Raw genomic sequence first — 11,448 nt, forward strand, 5'->3', positions numbered from 1 at the left:
TTCCGCGAAACAGCTATGCCCTTACTGTTACTCCCGGACCCTTTCTTGTTTTTTACTTCTTTCTTATTGTAGGACATCTACCCGCGGCTGACGTTATCCGAGACGCCGACAGGCATGGAGACTGATTGATTTAAAGATCAATAAAAATCTCGCCCACCGCCATGGGACCGAGAGACCGGGGCTGCGCTCTCCGGAGCATTGACCCCCGTGATCTCGTTGAGGGAGAGGGGCACAGTCACGGCTTATGGGAGGGGCGCGGCAAAGAAGCCTTTCAAAGGATGCACGGCACAGTATAAGTACAGGGTCAAGTTTTCTTTTCCTCTTTTTCTCCATGTCTTCTTTCTTTGATGCATTTCCTGCTCGGTAAAAGCGCTGTCGGTACTGCGGCCAGATAGCCGCATTCCCCGCCGTCCTAGTACACACCTTCGCGGCTGGCCCGACCACGTGCCTCATTCCTTTGAGCGATGCACAAAAGGAGTCCAGACGGGGGCCATGCGCGTCGGTCGTGGATTTGTGCGAGTTTATTTCCGCACAGGGCTCACAAAAGCTGGCACTGAATGGACTGAAAAGAAATAAAGGAAAGAAAAAAAAAAGAACGAAGAGGAAGTCTCTTACAACCGTTCATTTGCAACTTTCTCGGCAGGAGAAGGCTCTGGCACCGAGCGAATTCTCGTACCACGCTGTACCTTTCTGCAACCTTGCTATCTACCACGGCTTCATGTTTTTCTTTTCCTTTCCCCCTCCCCCTTGTTTAAGAATGGTCGAAGGCTTGCACTGCAGAGTCCACCCTCGCCCCGTTCCCTCTAACACACACTCACCTCACAGGCCCCGACGGTGTCGAGCAGGAACGGGAACCAACCCGTTTGTCCCACCGAGAAAAATCGCTTTCTTCCATGACAGGTAACAAGCGCGAATGAATGTGACCGGTGGGTTAGGGCTTCGTAAAAGTGAACAGCATAAGGAGCGGTCACACCGCGGGTGTCCCCTCCGAACCGCTCTTGGAGGTAATTGTGAATGGTCAGCCCCGCGAGCTTACAGGGGGAAAAAAAAGGGTGGGGGGGGTGGGCTCGGTGTTTCTAGCACAGGCGTTTGTGCTTCAGTGCTGGGCAGGTAACGAGCGACAGAAAAACGCGTGCCCCACTGCAGATGAAAACGTTGCGGATAGGGGGGTTTGGGCGTGAGCAGACGAGAACCCGCGTTCGGGAGCAGCAGACGACACGATGGCTACCAAATCCACCAACCAGGGGCGCTGACCGCCCGTGACGTCACATCGCGCGCTTCTAAATCGATAAATGGAAGCGCGCAACCCCCGTGACGATTCAGTGACGTCACAGCCAAGTAAACAACAATGAAAAAGTTAGCCCACCGCCTTTGTTTCGTCTCTTTTCATCCTTTCTTAACATGCCTGCCGAAAGCTCCCTCCAGGCGGTCTTTCCTTCCCCGAATGTCCAGAGAAGGAGAAGGCTCTTTTTGTTTCTTGCTTGGCTTTCAGATAGCGAGATAGCAGAAGAGTTTATTATCTTTCTTTTGTCTCTCTCTCTTTCTGCCTTCCTTCTCTTTACAGGAACGCGGCGGCGAGCGCGTTTTTATTTACCGCCCTCTCCGAAACCCGCGGCGTCGAATACGTTTTTCTGGGAAGTAAACACAGCGAGAAATAAAAGGAAAGAAGCAGCGGCGAGTTGGAATGAAAATAGCAGTGATGTGCTGCTGCTGCTGCTGCTGGCGACCTCCTTCACCGCCTGCCCTCCTCCTCTTCACCCGTGGCGAGGCTCTCTTCTTACCGGTTCGTTCCCCGTAACGGCGAGGAGAAAAGAGAAGCCGTCTCAGCACAAAACCATGCAGCAGGGCTTGCACGAACTACGAGGTACGCGGTCAGTCGGTGCGCAGCGGAAAGTAGTTCCGCGTGTTCGGCGGTGCTTCTTGCGTTGACGTCTGCCTAGCGAGTGTAGCTTCGCATTGCCCCAGTGTATATCAACAAACTCCCTATTTTGTTGTTTTCTGTTCCTGTCAGACTTGTCGAATCAGGGCTGACTACGCGCGCACTTTGTTGGAGCATCGTCTACTGCGCCCGACCCGTCGTCTGCTCTCCTCATCGGTAGCAGACGACGCGCTGCATCGATGTCGATCCCACGGAAGAAACGCGTGGCATCGGTGTGTTTCTTGCCCTGTTGATTGGCTGACTCCTAACTAGTGGATCTGACAACGCTGCTCGAATTTAGCGGTAGCGGCGTCGTTGCAAAAAAAAGGAAAAAATGAAGAGCGGCATCAGAGGGCCAGAGAACAGAAAGAAGCGAGAGAGAGAGAGTGAACGCCGCGCGCATTGATAGAGAGGAGGACCTGCAGGAGTGGGAAGGGAAGCGCCTCCTAGCTTGGTTCCTGGAAAGCGCTCTCCGGATGGATTCCCAGTAGAAGAAACCGGCGGCGGTGCAGTTCGGAGCGCGGCCTGAGGCCTGTGCGCTCGGCGAGGTCGAAGCGTCGGCGAGGGCGGCGTTGCTGGCGAGGAGGGTGTTCCCAGCGAGAGGCCCAGACCGGCGTCGGGTCGGCTTCGGCCGAAGTCGTCGTTTGAACGCTTGAGCTGAGCGGTAGGCGCAGTGTCCGGGCTCCGCAAGTCGCCACTGAGAACCACACACCACACTCCTTGCTCGCCGGCGACCTCCGGCCTGTTCCCTCTTCTCGTGCGGCAACGACCCACCCGTCGTTCGGTGCCATCGGTGCGGTTTCTTTTTTGCATCAACTCGTGTTAAGTGTTGTGCGCGCACCATCTCAACTGAGGAGAGAGAGAGAGGTGGAGGATTTTCGGCTTTCCCGTGGAGGGGTCCAAATCGCGAAGCACTTGTGGCGTTTAAATCCCTTCCTTTTTTTTTTCTTTTCCTTAATTTCTTCGGCAAAACTGACGACCCTGGATTATCGATTGGAAAGGACGAGGCAAGGCCGCCATACATCCTAGCCGTCAGCGGGCCTTCGACCAACCTTCGGCTGCTGTGGATACTGGCATGTGTCGTGCGAACGCAGCGGTCCAACAGGCACCGCGGTAACTCTGGATTCCACCACGGACTGTTGCTCGCTGCCTCAGTCACCACCATGGGTGAGTTTGAAGGGTCTTTCCTTAAAAGCCCCGGGCTCCTAAGCTCGTTCTGTCGGTTCGGGGCCGCGCGCTCGAACATCGGCACTCCCCTCATCTCTCGTTCGTTCGCGCAACCTGACCCCGGGTTTGACGACCGCTTTACAAACTCGGAACACGTTAGCGGGAGGTGTTTGAATTGGAAACAGCTCGCATCGACGTCGATAACGCTTCGCGGTTCTGGTGAGAAGCACCAGCTGCCGGCAGCGCGACGGCTGCGCACGCCTCGGTTCGGCCTTTGCGCAACTGCCGGTCAGTTTCGGGGCCGAACTCGACGCTAAGCCTAGCCGCTGCAGCGTCGCCTGGGGCCTGCTTTGCCCCGGCTGCTATTGCAATTTGCGTTATGTTTAAAGCGCTCTGCGTTTACGTTCAGTCACGATCGCAGGCGGTTGATTCCGAGGAAAGGAGCCTCTTGTTTTTCGGGGAATTCCGGGACGGCGTGCGAGTTTTCGCCGTAACGTTGAAGGAAAAACCCGTCCCCGTCTCTTTCATTACGACGAATGACGGCCGAGCCGCTGGGCTATTTTTCTTCGCGGTTGGATATTTCCTCTTCGACGACGCCTCGAACCGAGAAAAAAAAGAAAAGAGAGACAGCTAGACGTTATCGCGTGCGTTTGCTTGTGGACCGCTCGAAGCGAAGATGTTGAGAGGCTTGTCAACGCGGCACATACCGAAACTGGCTGGAGCCGAGGTCAGAGACCTCTCCAGAGTTATGGGTGGGCGGGGGGGGGGGGGGGGGGGGGGGACGCGCGCTTAAAAGATTGGCCGTTGGTTGGTGCTATAGTTGGTGAAAACGACAAGATGAAGCCTTGATTCGGCTCACTGTCGCGGTAAAGTGTTCACTGCTTACGCTATGCTTACTAAATATCTTCCCTCGTGCGCGAGGAAAAAAAAGGAAAATACCGCACTGTAGCACATTTTCCCCGAATGTTTGTGCAGATATTCAATGCACATCGACGTGCGATGTGAGCAGACGAAGGTTTGAAACTTTTGCTGCACCAGACGAAAACTGCGGGACCGAAAGTGTGCCGTCTGGCAAGCTTGCAACGTTAATTTGTTGTGCGAAAATGTGAACAGCGAGGTTTTTGACGTGCCACCCAATCCAGATGGCGCGCAATAACTGCACAGTGTGCAACATCGATAACATTATGGAGAATACTTTGACGGTCTCCCGACGTCACGTTTTGCAGACAACTATAGTTCCGACAGGGGCGACGACAGCCGCACTTCTGCAACTTCGGCTGCTAGCAGACGACGGTGCTGCGCGTGATGGAAGTTCTGGAAAGCGTGCGGATATAATGCCGAATTTCCGGAAAAACAGAACACAAAAAAAAAAACGTGGTTTAGAAGTTGCTCGAAACGGGGTCGCATCGAGACCCACTTGCTCTTGTGTGACACGGCGGCGACTGGCGTGTTCCTTTGTTTCGCTTCGAAGCCGGCGCTCCTGCTGCGCCGGTCCTTCGGCTTTCCAGAACGAGGTCATATCGGGGCCATCAACCTACCGCGGCCGCAGCATAGCGTTTGCCGTTCTTTCATTTACCTGATCACGCCTTGGCTTTCGGAAGTTCCCCTTTTCTTTTTGCCCTTTTTTTTTCCTTCCACACGCCGGTCTCGAAATGGCATACGCCCACACGTCAGTCGAGATAGACTCTGGCGGCGCGGCGTTAAAAAAGAAAAGAAAGAAAAATCGAGCCGGTGCTGCGGCTTTTTTTAACCTTCGCGCGTGCTGTTCTGGGGCCTGCGTCTGTTATTTTTTACTATTTTCTTTTTTATTGCTCAATCGTGGCTTCTTTGCTCGCCGCCAGTCGATCGCGGGCCAAACCCTGCGCAGACGAGGTTGTCCCCCCGTCTTCCCTCGATGTCTTCTTCCACGAGTCGGCCGTTCTCGGCTCTTTCTTTAATTATGATGTTCGTCTGCGTAGGCCGCTCGGATAATTAACGGTCAGCGGAGCTTTTCTTTGGTACATTTTTGTTCCGCTGCCCGCGCCAGTCCCCTGCACAGCAATAACACGCCTGTGATCGTACAAAGACCTATAGCTCGCTCTGTGACGTATGTATGTTACCACGCTGATGCCGCCCCGTGGGTGCGGTTCATGCCTACGCGAAGGGAAGAGAGAGAGAGGAAACGTTTGTTAAAATAATGGGGAAATCGCAGGGTCATTCCACGGGCCCGGTGTGTGGGCGCATTCCTCAGTCCAGGATCCCATGAGCCTCGGCCCCGGCCTTTCATTTCGTGCCACAATTTCGGACACAACGGCGCATTCTCCAATCTGTACTTTTTTTTTCTTTTTAGAAGCGCAAAATGGATGTCGTGCGTGTGTTAAAGAAACTGTCGGTTGATGCACAGTTGGCTCTAGTTTTCCCTGCTGTATGTAAATTCGTTTCTTTCTCAAACCGTACGCTGTCAATTTGCAAGCTGCTGTTGTGTGCGCTGCTGCGTTGGTTTCGCGTGCAAATCGAGCGAGAAAGATGGATGCAGATGTTCGTAATTCCTACGTTTCGAGCGAACAGGTTAGCAACAGCGTCGCACGTAGAACGGGAACCACATTTTGCGTGGCGACTCGTTATTTAGCAATTCAACACGGCGGCTGCAAAAGACAGTACACACGGTCACCCGCTCTATTTTGAAATGTGCACGAATGCTCTTAACACTCAAGTGGGTTTATACTGATAAAGCGTTCCCGAAAATGTTCGTCTTCGTTTATGCAACAATGATCACTTAACATACAATACACAGTGCACGCTACAAGAAGAACAAAACGCAATCTAACCGTATGTCCGACGTTGCAAATATTCACAAAGAAGAGCAGAAAGGGATTTGCGAGTGCTTGCAAGTTTACAACGTGTGCTGCAAAACAATTTCTATCACGCGTTCTTTCTTATGGTATCGCACTATTGTGCTTATTACCCACTATTACGGATTTTCTCTCTCATTTGTGTATGGAAGCTTATTGACGAACATTGCAGAGTGCAATGCAGTTTTCCATTAAAATCCGCATTAATTATACAGTTAAAAGCTACTCTAAGCCTACAGCGAAAGGCATTGATGTTCCTGTTAAACATGTTTCCTCACTGGGCTAACATTCAGCAGACAAAAACAACCATCTGGAAATGGACAGCACGTGATCAACTTTGGCGTCGTCATCTCTGGCGTAAGCTGTTTCGTCCCTATCACAGCTCCAATGCTCTAAATCTTTGTTTCAGATCAGATATCCCAGTTGTTGCCTATCGTGCGTAAATTGTACGGTTATCGCGCGTTCGAATTCCAGCTCCCTTTGTAAATAGCGTGCCAGGAGCTTAATAACAGTTCTTCTAGTTAGATTCAATTTGTCTAGCCGCCGTTTGATTATCAAGCTGTAGCCTGTCTTGGTGTCTTTCACAGAATGCGAAACACCCACGTATTAGACAGTATTCTAATTTAACCATCTTACAATAATAAAGCATTAGATTCGCATTCAGGCGGCGCCGGTCAGAGAGAAGAAAGAACACAAAAAAAAGATGCCTCCACATCAGCCAGCGTTCGAACGGAGTAGGGCGCAAATTGAAATCGTCTGTCGATTGAAGCAGAAGTCTATCGCCTTTCGAAGCAGACGGCGTACGCCGAAGCCTTTGATGCGCTTAATTATATCTCGCCAACCGAAACGACATGGCGGACGAGCGGTATTCGTTCGCGCGTGGTGTCTGTGAGTTCCTATCTTTCCATTTTGTTCACTCGCGCTCCCATTGCAACAGCTGTTCGGCGAAATAACGAGCGAATTCTTCGGCCAGCGGCGCTCTATTCCTTGTGCGTCATGAAGTGACACAAGACGTACGCGGAGGCACTCGAGCATATGCCTTCTGTTGCGTCTGGTGTTCTCTCTCTCTCCCACAGTCAACGCACTCACCCTGCTCCGTCTTTTTCTCCCTTGTTTCCAGTAAAAATCGACAGCAGACGAACGCACACACAAAGCCTATAGGGACCCGCGAGTTCATTGCGCCGTGCATCCGACAGGCATTTTCGCACAGCGCAGTCGATGATCGCAACGTAAAAGAGAGAGAGAGAGAGACAGAAGAAAACCACCGTTGCATCGTACAAGCTCCAGCAAGGCTCCGCGACAGTCCGAGCAGCCATCTTGTAAGGATGGCTCCTATATGTAAGGAGGACGAAGCATCTGTAGGTATAGAGCGAGAAACAGGTGGGAGTGAAAAAAAAAAAAAAAAAACACGTCCGATACAATGTACACGGCGTCGTTCAGCAAGTTGCAGCCAGGCTCCGACAGTCGGAGTTGCAATTTTTTTTTTTTTTTAAGCGCAATGCAGATTAGGCGTAAAGTGAGAAACGCATTTACGTATATAGTAACGCTCGGCCCATAGACTATAGCCGATAAGAACTGAATATAGTCGACAAGATGTGTCCACCAATTTCCCGGAAGGTTTTTAACAAGTGTATCCAATCATATCGTACAAGTTTTCCAACATCGATCCACATGAAGCGAATATGCAGTGAAAAGCCAAGGAGAAAGTATCAGAGGAATATTATTTGTTGTTTTAATTGAAGCGTAGAAATGATAAGGCAAAGGGAAATGAAAGTGGACGAACAACTTGACGCCCGTGGAAGTTTTTAAGGATTCGACACAAATGGAATGCATCAGAATGGTCCGATCTGTCAAAGATGACTGCTTAGCACTGTACTAGGTCGTACCACATCAAGCAGGATTAACCGGCTCGCATGGTCTCAACCCTTAGATGCAGAAATGAGAGAGAGAGAAATGAAATAACATCTTACGACAATGGAGCAACTGACATGTAATTACGGGCTTGATAGTCAAATTTACAGAAAAAAAAAAGATTCAGGACAACTAATGGATCTTCTGTCGTTTCACCAATGATCGGTGGATGGCGTTGCCGATGTTTGGTGGCAGAGACGTAGGGGCACCACGAACAACGGAGGCGTAGAAAAACAAAGTTCCCAATAATGTTTCAGAAAGTGTGATGCTGGGAATTCTTTGCGTGACGTAGAATGTTGGGTAACACAGGAGCAATAAACCTTGTGGCGCCGGCCACCCTCCCGTTTCAAAGGGGACGCTCGCAGAATCCATCCACCCGTGCTGTGTTGCGCGTGATACGAAAATGATTCGCGTCGCTGCTTGGCATTTCAGCGTTCCTTTGTTTCGCACTTCTGCATGGCTGCAGTTTTCATCTCCTGAAGGCCTAAATCAAACGCGCACTTTTCATTGTGTGAGTAAGATTTGCTTGTAGCAGACGAGGAACACGGACGTCTGCTTATTCTCGCCGGCTGTCGTCAGCTCAGCGCCGCGTATTCCTGGAACGTGACAGTTTAACTGCCTAGCTTGCGCTGCTATATTTCCGAGAAAGTGCATTTAAAATTCAATGTGTGGAAACAAGATATGATGCGGTGCAGAGAAAGGGAGTTTAGTTGATCTATAGCAGGCGACACAGAAGTGGTTGCCGAGTAGAGCTGGAGCGTACCTATCGGAGAGAGACGCTCTGGTCCCATGTCGACTAGCAGACGACGTCACTTAGTGAAGGAGGGAGCAGAGAGACGAACACCGCTGCAGACGGCCGCCATTTTGTTTCCGAGGGCTCAATGAACCACGTAAGTCATTCGGCTGTCGCGCCATTTGGTGTGCGTATATAATGATTGCTCATTTTCCACCTTTTTCGCTAGCTGAAGGTTCCGTCTGAAACTCTTTTCGTGCCCAGTGATATAGACAACGCTGAAACGACCTTTGTAGCTGTTTGGATTAAACTGGTATCGTTAAATATTGTATAGAAGTCGACAATGAAATTGAAATGTTTGTGGGTAGACTGATTCTAGTCGACTAGCGGGCGATTTTGCCACCTTGAAGCGAGAGTGACATAATGCAAACTACGCAGATGATCGACGGTGTTCTCCGATCGCCGCCATTTTGTCTTTGTGGGCAGCTTGTAGCGTGCTCATTACTCGCGGTTTCCTCCGGGGCAGGACGTCTCTGGAAAGTTTGCTACGCCCACTTTTGAGCAGCGCATTATATGAACGCGTCACTTTCGTTCTTTCTTTTTTGCAGTAAAGATTTGCGAGGATTCGCTCATGAAATTAAAATTTTTACGGTATGATCACATCCCAATCGGTTTGCAGCAGGCGATTTCGCTTCCGGAAAGTATCAACAACACGTACGCCGCTGCAGACGACCAGCGGTATTTCTTTGATCGCCTCCATCTTCTTGTCCGTGTGTGTTAGCTTTCGCACCGAAAATGTTCGGTCGCTATGCGGCCTAATATGCGTCTAGTGCTCGTTTCGCGTTCAAGCGCACGAACTGTTCGCTTGTTTTCTTCCCTCAGCTGGATGCGTGCGTTAATCAACCATCACCGAGATCGCTCTGTTGCGAGAGCAAGCCATCGTCTCGTACCGTCAGCGATTTTTTATTTTTCCAAATAACAAACCTGAACAACGCAGGGGCGTTCCAATTATAGCACCATCAGCCCCCTGCGTGAAAAGTTAAATCACACTCACTCACGTGACACTTAAATGTTCAGGAACGCGCTGATCCCAGTCGAACAGCAGACGATTTCACAGCAGACGATCTGACAGAACAGACTCGAGGATGCCACAGCAGATGACCAGCAGACGATAAACGGTGAACCTCGGCCGTGGCCCGGTACTTATGGGCTGTCGTACATAGCGGAAGCTTTTTCATTCTCGCAGCGTGCGTATATACTCACAATTCGCCGCTAGCATGTACGTTTTTATTCAGGTTAGGTTTGTGCGTAAATTCTAATTCGGCACGTTCAGCAGCCTTGTCCCTCGTAAAAGGAGAAAGCATAATCACCCCCGGCACAACAACGTAGCGTTGTTGGCTAGTACGTGGTTCCCTTAAGTCAGCGTGTCGTGATTTCGTAAGAGTCGATCTGCCCCTCCGTAGATAAAACACTCACAAAAAATTTACTACTTTTCGAAAACGAACATTTTGTCACAGATGTCGCACATTTTCGTGGTGCCGAAAATGATACGTCGCTTAAATGAATGGTCTTTGAACAAAAAATTGTATCGCACTGTCGTGAAGGCACTCATTTGAACGCCGTAGTGGCGGACTCCGAATTAATTTTGACACATTGGTGCTCATTAAACGTGTCCCTAAAATGTAAAGTGCACGAACGTTTTTCCTTTATTTTGCCCCCGACGAAATGCGGCTGCCGCGGTCGGAATCGAACCCGCGACCTCGAGCGATGCCACAGCCGGAAAGCTATACCGCGGCGCTGATTTGGCGCGTGGCCGTAATGTCGCCTAGACCCTGCGGTGCGCTTTAATTAATGCGGCTCTACTTCTACACGCACTTGTCCGCTTGACAAATTCGCATGGCGTTTATTATTATCTTTTTTTTTTTCAGAAATGGCAGAAACGAATACAGTACAGTAATTTGAACTTAAATTTATGCCGGTTGCCCACAACCGCTGTCATGTCTAGAATAGAGATCTAAGCGGTTGAAGAAAAAAGAGGAAAAAGGAACACATTGAAAATTTCGGGAGAAAACAGGTTTTCGTTTTTCTGAATCGGCATAAAATTGAAAAAGAGAGAGAAAAAAACAGAGCTTCACCGCAGAATTCTGTTGAGATGCGACCTCTTTCGACGTGTCTAAAAGTGTGGTCAAAAGGAGGAGCTTCGGAGTTTGTGAAGCACCTGGACCCGTCCACGTGGCGGCAAGGACTTTGCTACTTCGACCAAACCCTCGAGCCGCCATGGCCTGTCGCGATTCCCACTTCTTCTGCGGCGTGTGAAAGAAAATTGGCCCGAGTTTGGAAATGTGCATCCCGATTAAGGTACACGCAGTCCAAGGATCGCGTGCAAAAAAACTTGTGCACGTGAACTCTCTCTCTCTCTCTCAATGTCCGGAAGGCTTCGTCCACTGCACAGCGAAAGGTTGACGCATCATCCGGAAGTTAGTCCCACACAGATTGATGCAGACGTCGGTCTCTACGCTGTGATGCGAAATCAGTGCCTTGACGACGTGAAATCGCGCCTAGATTTTGAACCCGGAAAAGCTCTGCTGGGACTTTTGTGATCCAATAATGTAACAGTTACATTCCTTTCAGAGTTAGAGAAATAAATGCGTCGGGTTTTTTCGTAGCTCTGTGCGCGCAATCGTCTCTTTTTCTTTCAATTTTGCATATGTTTCTGAAAAAAAGGCACATGAAAGAAAACAGTTTTTTTTCATGCCCTTCTAAATTTCGTCGAATTTTACATCGCTAGTCCATAGTAGTAGCGTTTCACCCTGCTTTCTGGCGTCACCTTCTCCCTATCCTCCTCCTCCGCCCCCCTCCCTCAATTTCGTGTGCAAACTGCGAGCGAA

At 50.2% G+C, this 11,448-nt stretch overlaps 1 protein-coding gene across 1 annotated transcript in view; it reads left to right on the plus strand.

Annotated features, from left to right (window-relative positions):
* Positions 1-2,110: 2,110 nt before the first annotated feature.
* The window catches only part of LOC142589991 (uncharacterized), a 39,475-nt gene continuing 30,137 nt past the window's right edge, over positions 2,111-11,448 (plus strand). The window contains exon 1 of the mRNA XM_075701782.1: positions 2,111-3,085. The gene's annotated coding sequence lies outside the window, so the exon portion shown is untranslated. The remainder of the gene's footprint in view (positions 3,086-11,448) is intronic.

The sequence above is a fragment of the Dermacentor variabilis genome, chromosome 8, assembly GCF_050947875.1.
Source record: "Dermacentor variabilis isolate Ectoservices chromosome 8, ASM5094787v1, whole genome shotgun sequence".
Classification (NCBI taxonomy): Eukaryota; Metazoa; Arthropoda; class Arachnida; order Ixodida; family Ixodidae; genus Dermacentor; species Dermacentor variabilis.